The sequence below is a fragment of the Mirounga leonina genome, unplaced genomic scaffold (assembly GCF_011800145.1).
Source record: "Mirounga leonina isolate KUSES-001 unplaced genomic scaffold, KU_Mleo_1.0 Mir_94, whole genome shotgun sequence".
Taxonomy (NCBI): domain Eukaryota; kingdom Metazoa; phylum Chordata; class Mammalia; order Carnivora; family Phocidae; genus Mirounga; species Mirounga leonina.
The window spans coordinates 32,943,101-32,955,712 of NW_023270855.1; the positions used below are offsets into that span (position 1 = coordinate 32,943,101).

General features: G+C 39.2%; 1 protein-coding gene across 6 annotated transcripts in view; it reads left to right on the plus strand.

Annotated features, from left to right (window-relative positions):
- The window catches only part of CFAP20DC (CFAP20 domain containing), a 261,449-nt gene that overhangs the window by 187,930 nt on the left and 60,907 nt on the right, over positions 1-12,612 (plus strand). The window lies entirely within an intron of this gene.

A 12,612-nucleotide genomic window follows, 5' to 3' on the forward strand; every position in this document is an offset into this window, starting at 1 on the left:
TTTGCCTTCCTATTCAGATGTGTTTCAGATCAGTAGCAGCAGCTGTTAAAGAGTATATTGTACATCCCAGTGATAATAGAATGCCTCATGTTTTTAATGAGAAAGATAATTATCATAATAGTTTTTTTATTTCCCAGTTACTTCTCATAATTTTAGTTATCACTGCCTGCAAATTATAAATGAAGATCTTATTTTTGAGCCAAAAGCTTGCCAGTGAAATTGACAGATTTTCAATAACAATATACATTAGGAGCCATAAAAACATCATTATTCTATTCACTTTCTGGTCTCTTTGCAGCAGTTTCCCGAATAATAAATGGTATGAGTGAAGGTTAACAGTAAAGTAGTGTCATTGAATAAATCCCTAGGCTAGTTTTGTGGCTATATTCATGTCCATCAGATTGCTTTTCCTCCTTCCTGTGTTAGTATTAGGCTTCCTTCAGTCCCTCCATAGCTGCACTTAGAAACCAGAGAACAAATGAACTTATATTCCATGTTTTTAACACATTAAAGGTTTTCTGTATTTGTCATGTCCTAAGTATTCTGTATGTTTTACACTGTAAAGCTTTGGTTCAATTAGGTTGGGCAGATTGTTCCCTCACACAAGCCACAGACATATACATCATCATTAACAGAATAGCTAATATATCTTAAACCCTTGCCATGTGCCAGTCACTCTGCTAAGCCTTTTTTCCATGAAGCATTTCATTTAATCCTCACAGTCACCCTGAGAGGTAGAGACCTTCATCCTCATTTTTTTAGATGAGGAGATTGAGGTTCAGCGTGGTTATGCAGGGAGTTCAAGGACAACAGCTGGTTAGCTGAAGAGTTAGAACTTGAAGCTAGAGTGTCTGAGTCCAGAACTGCTGCCTGGGTCCACCGCGCTGGGCTGCATAAACATGTGCCGACTCTCACTCATGTAAATGGCGGCCCCTCCTCAAGAAAGACCCAGATAAAACTGGAATGTGCGTTCTTCTTATTTCTCATGTTTGTATGCATGTGTGTATGCGTGCCCACAGGAACTTAGTGAATCACCTAACATAATGAAAATGGATTTGTTCTATGGTGATTTAGGATCAAAGTGGTCAGTAATATTTTTGCATGTTTTTCTTTTTTTCTTAAATATTTCTAAAACAAAAGTTCTACCTAACTGTATTTTTTTTTCCTTTGGTGTGCTCATAAGTAGAATGCAGCTAATAAACTAACCTTCCAGGTTTATTCTATAACGCTGCTTCCCTTAACTGCAGCCAGAACTGGGCTGCCAAAAACGGAGCCAAAGCAAGTCTCTAAGAAGCCTTCCACTCCGTTCTCCCCTAATTTTTTTGCCACCACCCTTCTATTAGGTAAAATCTCTCATCCTAATATATCCAAACGATTGCTTATTTTTAATCTTTCCATCTTTCTGTAGAAATAAAACCAGAGCACAAAAATCAGCTCGGACACTTGAGGCACAAATGGACTTTGAGTACCTGGCCACTTGGCCAAGTACACTGCCTGAAAAGTAGGGGAAAATGAAAGGTGGGAGAGAGAGCAGGAGACTTTCCCTTACCCGTCCTCTTCATTTGAGAGGCTCTGGGGATAAGCGAGTTCACAGAGACTATTCGGGTTGCTCCAGGAGACCCTTCTCACAGCTGCTCGCTGCCGATTACAAAGCGCTCACCCGACTCCTGAGCCTTTGCCAGGCGCCCCCTGTGCGGCATCTGCCATTTTTACAGCTAAGGAGACTGACAGAGCAATCCCCTCAGAAGGGTGGAAGAGGGAAGGAGCTTTATCTGTGTTGAGGGGATAAAGGCATGAAGGCACTGCTTACCATTTGTGCAGAGAGGTTTGACTTCAGTGTCAAAATTCAGGCTAAGAAAATGTGATCTCTAAACCCACACGATCACTACAGTCTGTGGCTCACACTTGTGAATGTGATAACCTCAATTTAATAGGACGTAAAATTATGGAAGGCATTGGCACTCTGCCCCATACCAGGGTGAATTTACAGTGGGAATGGAGTGTTCTTCCAGAAACACCGTTTACAAAAGAAATTAATGGTCATAGTGGAAGGGTGCTAATACTTGACATTCTCTCCATTTAATAACTGCAGCTAAGAATCTGAAACAAGTTTCCGCAAAAGAGTGCTGTGTACTTGCTAACTCCACAGAGGGATTTTTTCCCCCAGATCCCAGAAACCCATGGCAGTGACTTTTAATAATTTACTAATATTTAATTCACACAATACAGAATTCAGCTTTTTTTAGTACACTCATGGAGGTGTGCAACCATCACTACTCATCTTAGATCATTTTTATCACCCCCATTAATAGTCATTCCTCATTCATTGCTTCCCCCAAACTCCCAGAAGCCACTAATCAACTTTCTGTCACTATGGATTTGCCTATCCTAAACAGTTCATATAAATGAAATCAGACAGTATGTGGCCTTTTGTGTCTCATTTCTTTCATTTAGCATAATGTTTTCAAGTTCCATCCATGTTGTAGCATTTCATTTCTTTTTATGCCTGAATAGTAATCCATTATATGGATATGCCATATTTGTTTATTCATCTATCAGTTGATAGTTCGTTGTTTCCACTTTTGGGCTATTATGAAAGATGGTGCTATGAACATTCATATGCACATTTTTGTGTGGACATATGTTTTCATGTCTCTTGGGTACATACCTAGGAGTGGAATTGCTGGGTCATATGGAACTTGATATTTAACTTTTGAGGAACTGCCAAACTGTTTTCCAAAGCAGCCGCACCATATTATATTCCCACGGGCAAGACAAGTTGAGGGGGTTTCTCCACATCTTAGTCAACACTTGTTATTGTCTGTCTTTTTCATTTAAACCATCCTGTGTGTGTGAGGTGGTATCTCATTGTAGTTTTGGTTTGCATTTCCCTAATGACTAAAGATGTTGAGCATCTTTTCATACCCTTATTAACCCATCTGCATATCTCCTTCGGAGAAGTGTCTATTCAAATCTTTGGCCTATTTTTTCATTGGATTATTTGTCTTTTTATTGTCCGGTTGTAAGAGTTTGGATACAAGTTCCTTGTCAGATACATGATATGTAAATATGTTCTCCCATTCTGTAAATTGTCTTTTCATTTCTTGGGGCTATCTTTTGAAGCATGGAAGTTTTTCATTTTCTGAAGTCCAATCTATCTATGTTTTTCTTCTGTTGCTTATGCTTTTGGTGTCATAGCTAAGAGCTATTGCCTAATCCAAGGTCACAGAGATTTATTCCTGTTTTCTTCTAAGAATTTTGTAGTTTAACTCTTAAATTTTGTCCTATAATCCATTTCTAGCTAATTTCTGTCTCTAGTGGGAAGCAGGGCTTCAACTGCATTTTTTTTGCATGTGGATATTCACTTGCACCAGCACTATTGGTTGAAAGAGTATTTTTTCCCAATGAACTGTCTTGTCACCTTCTTTAGAAATCAGTTGACCATACATGTAAAAGTTTATTTCTGACTTCCCAGTTCTGTTCTATCTATATGTCTATCCTTATGCAGTATCACACTGTCTTGATTACTATAGTTTCATAGTAGGCTTTGAAATCAGGTAGTGTGACTCCTTCAACTTTGTTCTTCCTTTTCTGGATTGTTTTTGCATTTCCATAGGAATTTGCGGATCAACTTGTCAGTTTCTGCAAAAAGGGCAGCTGAGATTGCATTACATCTATAAAACAATTTGGGGGATATATCTTAACATCTTAATAATATTAAGCCTTCCAACCCATGGATATCTTTCCATTTATTTGTGTCTTTCATTTCTTTTGGCAATGTTTTATGATTTTCAGCGTACAAGTCTTGCACTTCTTTTGTTAAAGTTATTCCTAAGTATATTTTTTGATGCTATTGTGAATAGAATTGTTCTTAATTTTATTTTTTATTTGTTCATTTCTAGTGTTGATAGAAATGCAATTTATTTTTATATTGATCTTATATCTTGCAACCTTGCTGAATATTAATTAGTTCTAACAGTGTTTTTGTGAATTCCTTAGGATTTTCTATATACAAAATCATGTCATTACAAATACAGATAGTTCTACTTCCTTTCCAATCTGGATGTCTTTATTTCTTTTTCTTGCCTAATTGCCCCCGCAAATGGATTTCTTCTGAATGAAAAATTTTTCTTTCTTTCAAGATATTTAAGATTTAATACTTCAACTACTGTGGCCCAGTAATGAATTCTAACGCAGACATGATGAGCTCAGTTAGGCCTGGAAGGATTCTACTGGTATGATACATGGGAAATGTACTAGATGCAAGAGGAAAATTTTAACAATTATCCTAGGATTGGAAGTCCATCTAATATTATATGAATACAGGTATGAAATTACCTCTGCTAGCTAACATTATGGTCCACCTATGTAGAACAGTGACATGTATGGGGGTTTCTACCACCTAAGCTAGATTTCTAAAATAAAGGACTTCTAGGGGCGCCTGCATGGCTCAGTCAGTTAAGCGTCTGACTCGATTTTGGCTCAGGTCGTGATCTCAGGGTTGTGAGATGGAGCCCTGTGTTGGGCTCCATGCTAGGCAGGAGCCTGCTTAAGATTCTCTCTCTGCTTCTCCCCCCACTTTCCCTCTCTAAAAAATTTTAATTAATTAATTAAAATAAAATAATAAAATAAAATTAAAAAGGACTTCTAGGTGATGAGTTACGGCTGTTCTGGTTCTACTTCTGGACTGACAGCATCTTCTCTTGTGCTGAGTACCTGTCAAGCCAGATGTCCCCCCGGGTGCTAGAGATACACCAACCAAAACAGATGAGGCCTGTACCTTGAGGGGGCTTATATCTGTTAGGAAATACAGACAATAAAGATGTACAAGCAAACACTATAAAGTGATGATAAGCTATGATAAGAGTGTGGGAAGACAAACACAAGGAGATGTAACAGAGAACAGTGTTGGCCAGAATGGTGAGTACTTTAGATGTTCTCTGACTGAGTAGGTGACATTTGAGCTGAGATCTGAAATTTAAGATGGAGCCCGCCATGCAAAGAACCTGGGAATACTGTTTCAGGTGTCAGGAACAGGAGGTACAAAGCTTCTGAAATGGGCATCTTTGGGGATTAGAGGAGGCCCACATAGCTGGGGCTTACAGGCAAGGGGAAAGTAGTGGAGGATGAGGTCAGAGCGGTACACAGGGCCCAGATCACGTAAGATCAGGATGGCCACAGTGAGGAAGGTGGCCTTTATTCCACATGCAATGGCAAGTCTTTGTAGGGTTTGAAGCAAGGCAATAACATTTACATTCAAAAACTTCCCTCCTGCTGTGTCAAGGATGGGTGCAACGGGGCAGGAATAGAAACAAAGAAAGAAGCTGAGGCATCACTCTGATAGATCAGAGTGGAGGTGAAGAAAAGTGGCAGATTCCCAGAATAACTAGGAGCTAGAACTGACAGGATATAGGGAAGAGGAAACAGGCAGAATCAAGGATGACTCTCAGGCCTGGGACCTGAGCAACAGGGAGGATGGTCATGTAATACGCTGGGCTCTGGGAGACTGAGCAGACCTGAGCCACCCACTCAGCCATCAAGGTACTGCAATCAGGAATTGAATTGTAAGTGGACACCCCATTGAAAATCTGCTCTCACATGGGACGCCTGGTGGCTCAGTCGGTGAAGTGTTTGACTCTTGATTTTGGCTGAAGTCATGATCACAGAGTTGTGAGATGGAGCCCTGAAGCAAACTCTCTCTCTCCCTCTCCCTCTGACCCTCTACCCACCACCCATGATCACACGCTCCCTCTCTCTCTCTCACACACATACATAAATAAATCTTGAAAAGGAAATCTGCTCTCGCAAAGTGCCGACATGAGGCGACTTTATGACAAGGGACAATTAAAGGCTCTTACAAAAGAAGATGCAGGAGAACTGTTCTCCTAATCCCCTGATATGCCAGAGTACTATTAATTCTAAGGAACACTTACTGAAATTGACTTGCTAACTACTGGGTAAACTTCTTCCTTGCAATGTTTTATTCATTTTTAAATAGAGTTCCCTATTATTAAGTTCAAATATTTTTAATTAAGAAACAAGTACAGCCCTCTGGGTAATATCATAACCATGTAGATATCTGGTAATTAAACTTTTCCACATGTATAACTGCATTCAAACAGTTCTGAATGAATCATTTTAAACCTGTAGATGTTATTATGTGCATCTTTAAACAAACAAACAAACAAAAAAGACATATTGTGGTTCCAGAAAAAGTTTGAGCTTATTGAAGAATGGTTATTTTCATAAGAAAAACAAAATACGCTACCAATTACAGTTTCAGGTATTCTAGGAAAAACAAGACATAAGTTTTTATAAGAAAAAAATTATAAAATGAATCCCATATAACTTTTGAGTTTAATTTTCACATTTTCATTTTTGAAAACTCAAAACTGAATTATGGAAGGACACTTTTAAAAGTGTTTTAAGCCATGGTATAATTTTTTTTAATTGTCAAGCCTTTTCCTTTGGATAATGAAAAAGGATTAGTTTGACGGCCTCTCTGATGAACTTGAGCCCATATTTTTTGAAATAGAGGTTTACTAGTCTATGCAATTTGTACTCTACAAACTTAGAGGAAAATGAATTTGTAAATTATTTTAGAGTTTTAAAGGCATTGTTCCATTACATAAAGTTCTGCATTTTCTAGAGTATATAATACTCTGTGTTCAAAGGGAAGCCATCTGTCTTTGAATTTGCCACTCAAGTATGCTATTGGCAGCTGTCTTTCCAACAATACCCCAACAATACAACAATACAATGTCTGTCTGACCCCTGACTTCCTTCAGTTACAACAATATTCCATTGTTGCAAAACACCTGTTTGGGGGTCAGGTTACCCTCTGTGCTGTACGTATGTCGATCATCCTGGCCCCACTGTCCTCATGCTTTCCTGGGCCACCTGATAGACGTACAGCCTTCACCTTTGCCACCCTCAGGACCTTCCCCAAAGAGGGCCCTACGTTAAGTCTATCTACATTTTCATTCTTCCGAGCAGTCAAAAGCAGTGGACACCATGGCTCAGAGCACCAGCTCAAATCAGGCAGACCTGGATTTTCATTCTGGCTTTGCTTCTTTTTACTTATGTGACCTTAGACACATTTCTTAACTTCCTTGAACCTCAGTTACCTCATCTATCAACTCGAAGAAAATAATAATACTTATTCCATAGGGTCTTAATGAATATTAAATGAGATAGTCCATGTAGAGCACTTAGCCCATAATTCAACCAGATATTTTCTTCTACCCATGTGTGAGTAGTTAGAACTGTAAACCAGTGTGCTTAGCATTCTAAAGCAAACTTTTTCAAATTCAATAAAACTCCAGAAACTAATTATTGGTACTGCTCAATAGGGGATAGCTATGTGCGTTTCTTGTCCTCTGTTAAGAGTTGAATCAAGTGCTAACATAAGAGTGAATTAATGGGTCGCTTCTGCCAGGTAATGTGCTGGTATTTTCTCAATGTTCACTGAAGAGAGAATAATATTTAGAAGCAGGACCTGGTATGTCTCCAGTCATTCCCCCAGAGAGCACCCTCTGTGTGCCTGCCTTATTCCCAGAGCTAAATTACAGATCTGCAGCTTCATGGCTGATGGGGTGAATTAAACGTGGACAGGACTAGTAGCAGTTTATAAACCATAGTGTTAACCATGGTAAGAATGTGTCACTTATTACATTGGACACTCCTACCAATCAGTGGTCTCTGAAGAAGAGTTTGTGATTTCATGTTTTGTCAAAACTATACTCTTCCCTTCCCTCTGAAAAAAACAACAGAGTCATTATCTCAGTTTTATCTGTCAATGCCCTGCTGGGGATATCACTGAAGCTACAGAATTTGGTGATTAAATAACATTGGTGCTGCCAGTAAAAGGATTTGCATTAAGCATGAAATTTTCTGGGTGGAATTGGCTCCTAGCCCTCTTACTTTTGAATGTTTTTTTTTTTTCAGTCCAAATTTTTGCTGATGCTACAGAGTAGTTTCCTTTGAGTAAACAAACTCTTTGCATCTAGTGTCTAATTTAATTGTTGACCAAGGCAAAATAGTCCAGAGTAGAAATATCTTAAAATAATTAAAAATGGAATTATGCTCCAAATTTTGGGTGATGATACGGAACTGCAAAAGTCATTAGGACATTTTCATATCTCCAAACAATGTGCCAGTTACTCTAATAAAAAGGAGCAGTTTCAGATTCTCAGAAATTTCCGAAATTGTAGGTAAAAAGACTTGACAAAAACTAAGAGACTATCAGAAGTATGAATCAATGAAAACACATTAGTTGTTTAGCTAACACACTATAACTTTTTACTGTCAGTTCTCCAATATTGTAATGCTAAGGTTAATATCCTACTAGTCAAATGTTTATTGAAGAAATCCATCTTCTTTGATGTCTTGGCTTTCCTAATTTTAAAGGAGCAAGTCATACTTGCCATTTTCCTATTTTATGGAAGAGGCCCTAGGGTGACAGTATTTCCTGACCCATTGAGATCAAGGTCTTTGATTCAAGAAACTTGTTTGTGAATTTAAGGATTTAGGCCACTTGCCATATGCCAAGCCCTCTACAAGGTGCCCCACTCTTTCTGTCCAGTCTCTATCTCCAGCCCTCACAAGAGACCTTATTTCTGTTTGACAGACCAGGAAGCAGAGAGACTTTAGCTAGTTCACATCTAGTAACTGTCAAACCCAAGAGTTTTGGCCAGAAAAGCTGGTTCACCTTCCACTACCCTGGACCACCATCCCCAATTAAAGGTCACTGAAAAAGTTCTGTGATTAGGACACCTGGGTGGCTCAGTCAGTTAGGCATCCGACTCTTGACTGCAACTCAAGTCATGATCTCCGCGTCACGAGATCAAGCCTCAGTGTGGAGCCTGCTTGGGATTCTCTCTCTCTCCTTCTCCCTTTGCCCCTCCCATCTCTCATCCCTCCACCCCCAACCCACTCTTGCGCACTCGTGCTCTCTCTCAAAAAAAAATTCTGCGATCATGTGGCAATTTAACTGCCACTGCCACTTTTAGCTTCGCAGGATTTTTTTTTTTTAATTTATTTGAGAGAGAGAGAGAGAGCACGTGCTCTGGGGTGGGGGGTGGAGCAGAAGGAGAGGGAGAAGCAGAATCCCTGTTGAGCAGGGAGCCCAATGCAGGGCTCAATCCCAGGACCCAGGGATCATGACCTGAGCCAAAGGCAGACGCTTAACTGAGCCACCCAGGCGCCACACTACACAGTATTTTAATATGGAAAAGCATGCACAGTTGTTGGTATATCTGTCATTACTGCATTACAACCAAAGTGTTTTACATTTTAAAACAATCTGAACTTAAAGTTATCATCTTCCCACTCCAGAAACATCAGTTGGCTTACCTCTGATATTTTCATTTCTGTAGGCAGGCACAGTAATTGTTTTCCTCCTGGTTCTTCAAATAATATTTTAAACTACCATGTATTGAATGACTACTGTGCTTACCCCATGTACAAGGCTACAGTTGTCTTATAGATGGCATATCCTTGAATATAATATAAAACCTGTTCGATTTGGTGTTACTAGATTCCTTCTAGTCTATAGTTGATTGTTAAACTCAAAAAGTACCCACCACTAGATAGGTGCTGGGAAATTACAAATTGTTTATCAACTCACTTTAAAGTTAATTAAGAGTTCAGCTGTGGTTGTCGGAGAATTCTTTCTGAAAATTAGCAGGCTGACTACCGAGACAAAATGTACGGAAGTATATTGTGTAGAAGTCATGGATGAAAAGGGTGTTCTATACAAATATAGCACATCGATATTAGGATCTTTTTTAAAAAAATACTTTAGTGCTCCTCCCCTCCAAAAAAGAGAGCACCACATCTATGAGGTAGAAAGCTACCCCCTTGTAAGGACTTTTGCCACTATTGGGTTTAAACTAGAATTCTCTACCTGAGACATTCTTAAGGGGTTAGTATGCAGAGATGATGAAGTGTGAATTGAGTCAGGGGTTGTGAAGTGTCTCCAGGTTACAAGCCAAAATGTTTGTGACAGACATCTCAGAGGTAGCATTGCGTCTGGTTAAGCCTTGGTCAATATGAACGCCATTGACATAAAACACGATCTATATTCTGACCAGTTCTGTCTTTCTAACAGCCTGCCTCCTGATTTCTGCTGTGTTAAGTTGACATAGCATCCCTTCAGTGCAGCAAAGTTTTTCAAGTTGTACTGTGGCTTGGTTTTTAAATTTCGATTTACCTGTTTGCATGGTGAAGTGGTATGCTGAAAGCTACCATACATTGGGAATGACTTATTTGCTCAAGCGTGTGTCACTTGAGGCTCATGCCTGAGATTTCTGTCTCCTATTCATTCTTCTCTTCCTTGGGCCTGCGTCCCCAGTGAATCAGGGACAACTCTTTTGTGGGATACGTGCTCAGGAATTTGAAACAAGTCTTCAAGGGGTGCTAGTTGGTGAAGAGATGCCCTGGAACGCTAATTTACCATCAGCTCGTATTTAAAATGTCAGTGTAGCAATACTTTTACTGTCTGCAAATAGCAATAGAGAGGAGATTAATCTTCATATTAAAATGCCAGTTGAGGTTTAAAATTAGCTTTGGAAAATAGACTTCTACTTTTCTTGCTATGATGTTGAAGTTCAGAAAAACTTCCAAAACTTTCTAATTACAGCTTCAAAATTCTTAATAATACAAATTTGAAACTAGCAGTGATACTGACTCCCCAGCACTTACAAAATGCCTTTTTTGCCCCTACTAAGACGGTCCAGAGTAAGGTGTCAGTGATTAACAACTGTTACTTCCTAGGAAATCTTTTTTGAGTCTTAGACTTCTTTGCCACTTTTGGCCATGGAGAAGTACACATCTCACAAACATACACTTTGATGAATTTTCACCAACTGAACAAATCCATGTGACCATTATTCAGATCAAGAAAGAGAACAATGCCAGTGCCCCAGGAGCCCCATTGTGCTCCCTGCCTGTCAGTATCCCTTCCTGCCACTATCCCTTCACAACTTCTGCCGAAACCCCCAAGACTAGTTTTACCCATATATACCCTCTTGTGCCTGGTTTCTCTCACTTAGCATTTCTTTTATGAGATTCAATATATCACTTATTTCACTGCTGTAAAGTGTGCTACCATGTGACTGTCACACCACTTATTTATCCACTCTGCAGATGGGAGTTACTAAGAATATGTCTTTTTTATTTCTTTTTTTTAAATTCATTATTGAAGTATGGTTGGCATACAATGTATTAGTTTCAGGTGTATAATAGAGATTTGGCAATTTTGTACATTACTCAATGTTCACCATGGTAAACATAGTCACCATCTGTCATCATACAATAGTATTATTATTGACCAAATTTACGATGCTGCACTTTTCATCTCCATGACTTACTTATTTTATGACTGGTAGTTCATACCTCTTAATCCCCTTCACCTATTTCACCCATCCCCCCATCAATCTCCCTTCTGGCAACCACCAGTTTATTCTCCCTACTTAAGAGTCTGTTTGTTTGTTTGTTTTCTTTTTCAGATTCCACATATAAGTGAAATCATATGGTATTTGTCTTTCTCTGCCATATCTCACTTAGCATAATACCCTCTAGATCCATCCATGTTGTTGCAGATGGCAAGATTTCATTCTTTTTTATGGCTAATATTCCTCTGTGTGTGTGTGTGTGTGTGTGCACCACATTTTTATCCATTTGTCTGTCAATGGACACTTGGGCTGCTTCCATATTTTTGCTATTGTAAATAATACTGCAATAACCATAGGAGTGCATATGTCTTTTCAAATTAATGTTTTTGTTTTCTTTGGGTAGAAAACAGTATGGAGATTCCTCAAAAAATAAAAAATAGAGATATCATATGATCCAATAAGAATATATCTTTTGATAGAATCGTAGACTTTTGATAAGGTTTGGCCAGGGAAGTGGAAGCCATTTGGGCTTAAAAGGTGTAGATTGCTTTCTAGGTATTCCTGGGGCACCTGGGTGGCTCAATCAGTTAAGCATCTGCCTTCGGCTCAGGGCATGATCTCAGGGTCCTGGGATCGAGCCCCGCATCGGGCTCTCTGCCAGCAGGGAGTCTGCTTCTCTCTCTCACTCTCCCGCTGTGTTCTCTCTCTCTCTCAAATAAATAAATAAATTCTAAATCCTAAGTATTTCCATCCTTGTTATTTTGGAACTCTGTTGCTGATTTCATTTCTGAAACAGTATGTATAAGTATTTCTAGTTTACTTAATGCTTTCTATGAATGTAAGCTCTGTACTTCCAGCTTGTCCCATGTTGTTCTGCCTGATAGTTAGAATATGCTGCCATATCACCCTTCTTATCCTTCGAGGTCCAGCATAGAGACCCATCTCCTCCATGAAGCTTGACTGATCCTACAAGAGGTGACCTCTCTCTTTTCTGAAATGCCAGACTATTTGGTCCATCTCCCTTTCCTTACATGCCTTTTACATTTTGTTCTGTTCTAACAGCCACCATCCCCTTTGTAGTAGCAGTTTCTGTGTCTTGGTGTAACTTAAAAGAACACAAAGAGTCAGGGATTGTTCGGTAGACCTTTATTTAGAGTTTTTTTTACATGGTGTCCCCTATGCTCTGGTGTCAGGCCCTGTCACAATGCAGAGCTGA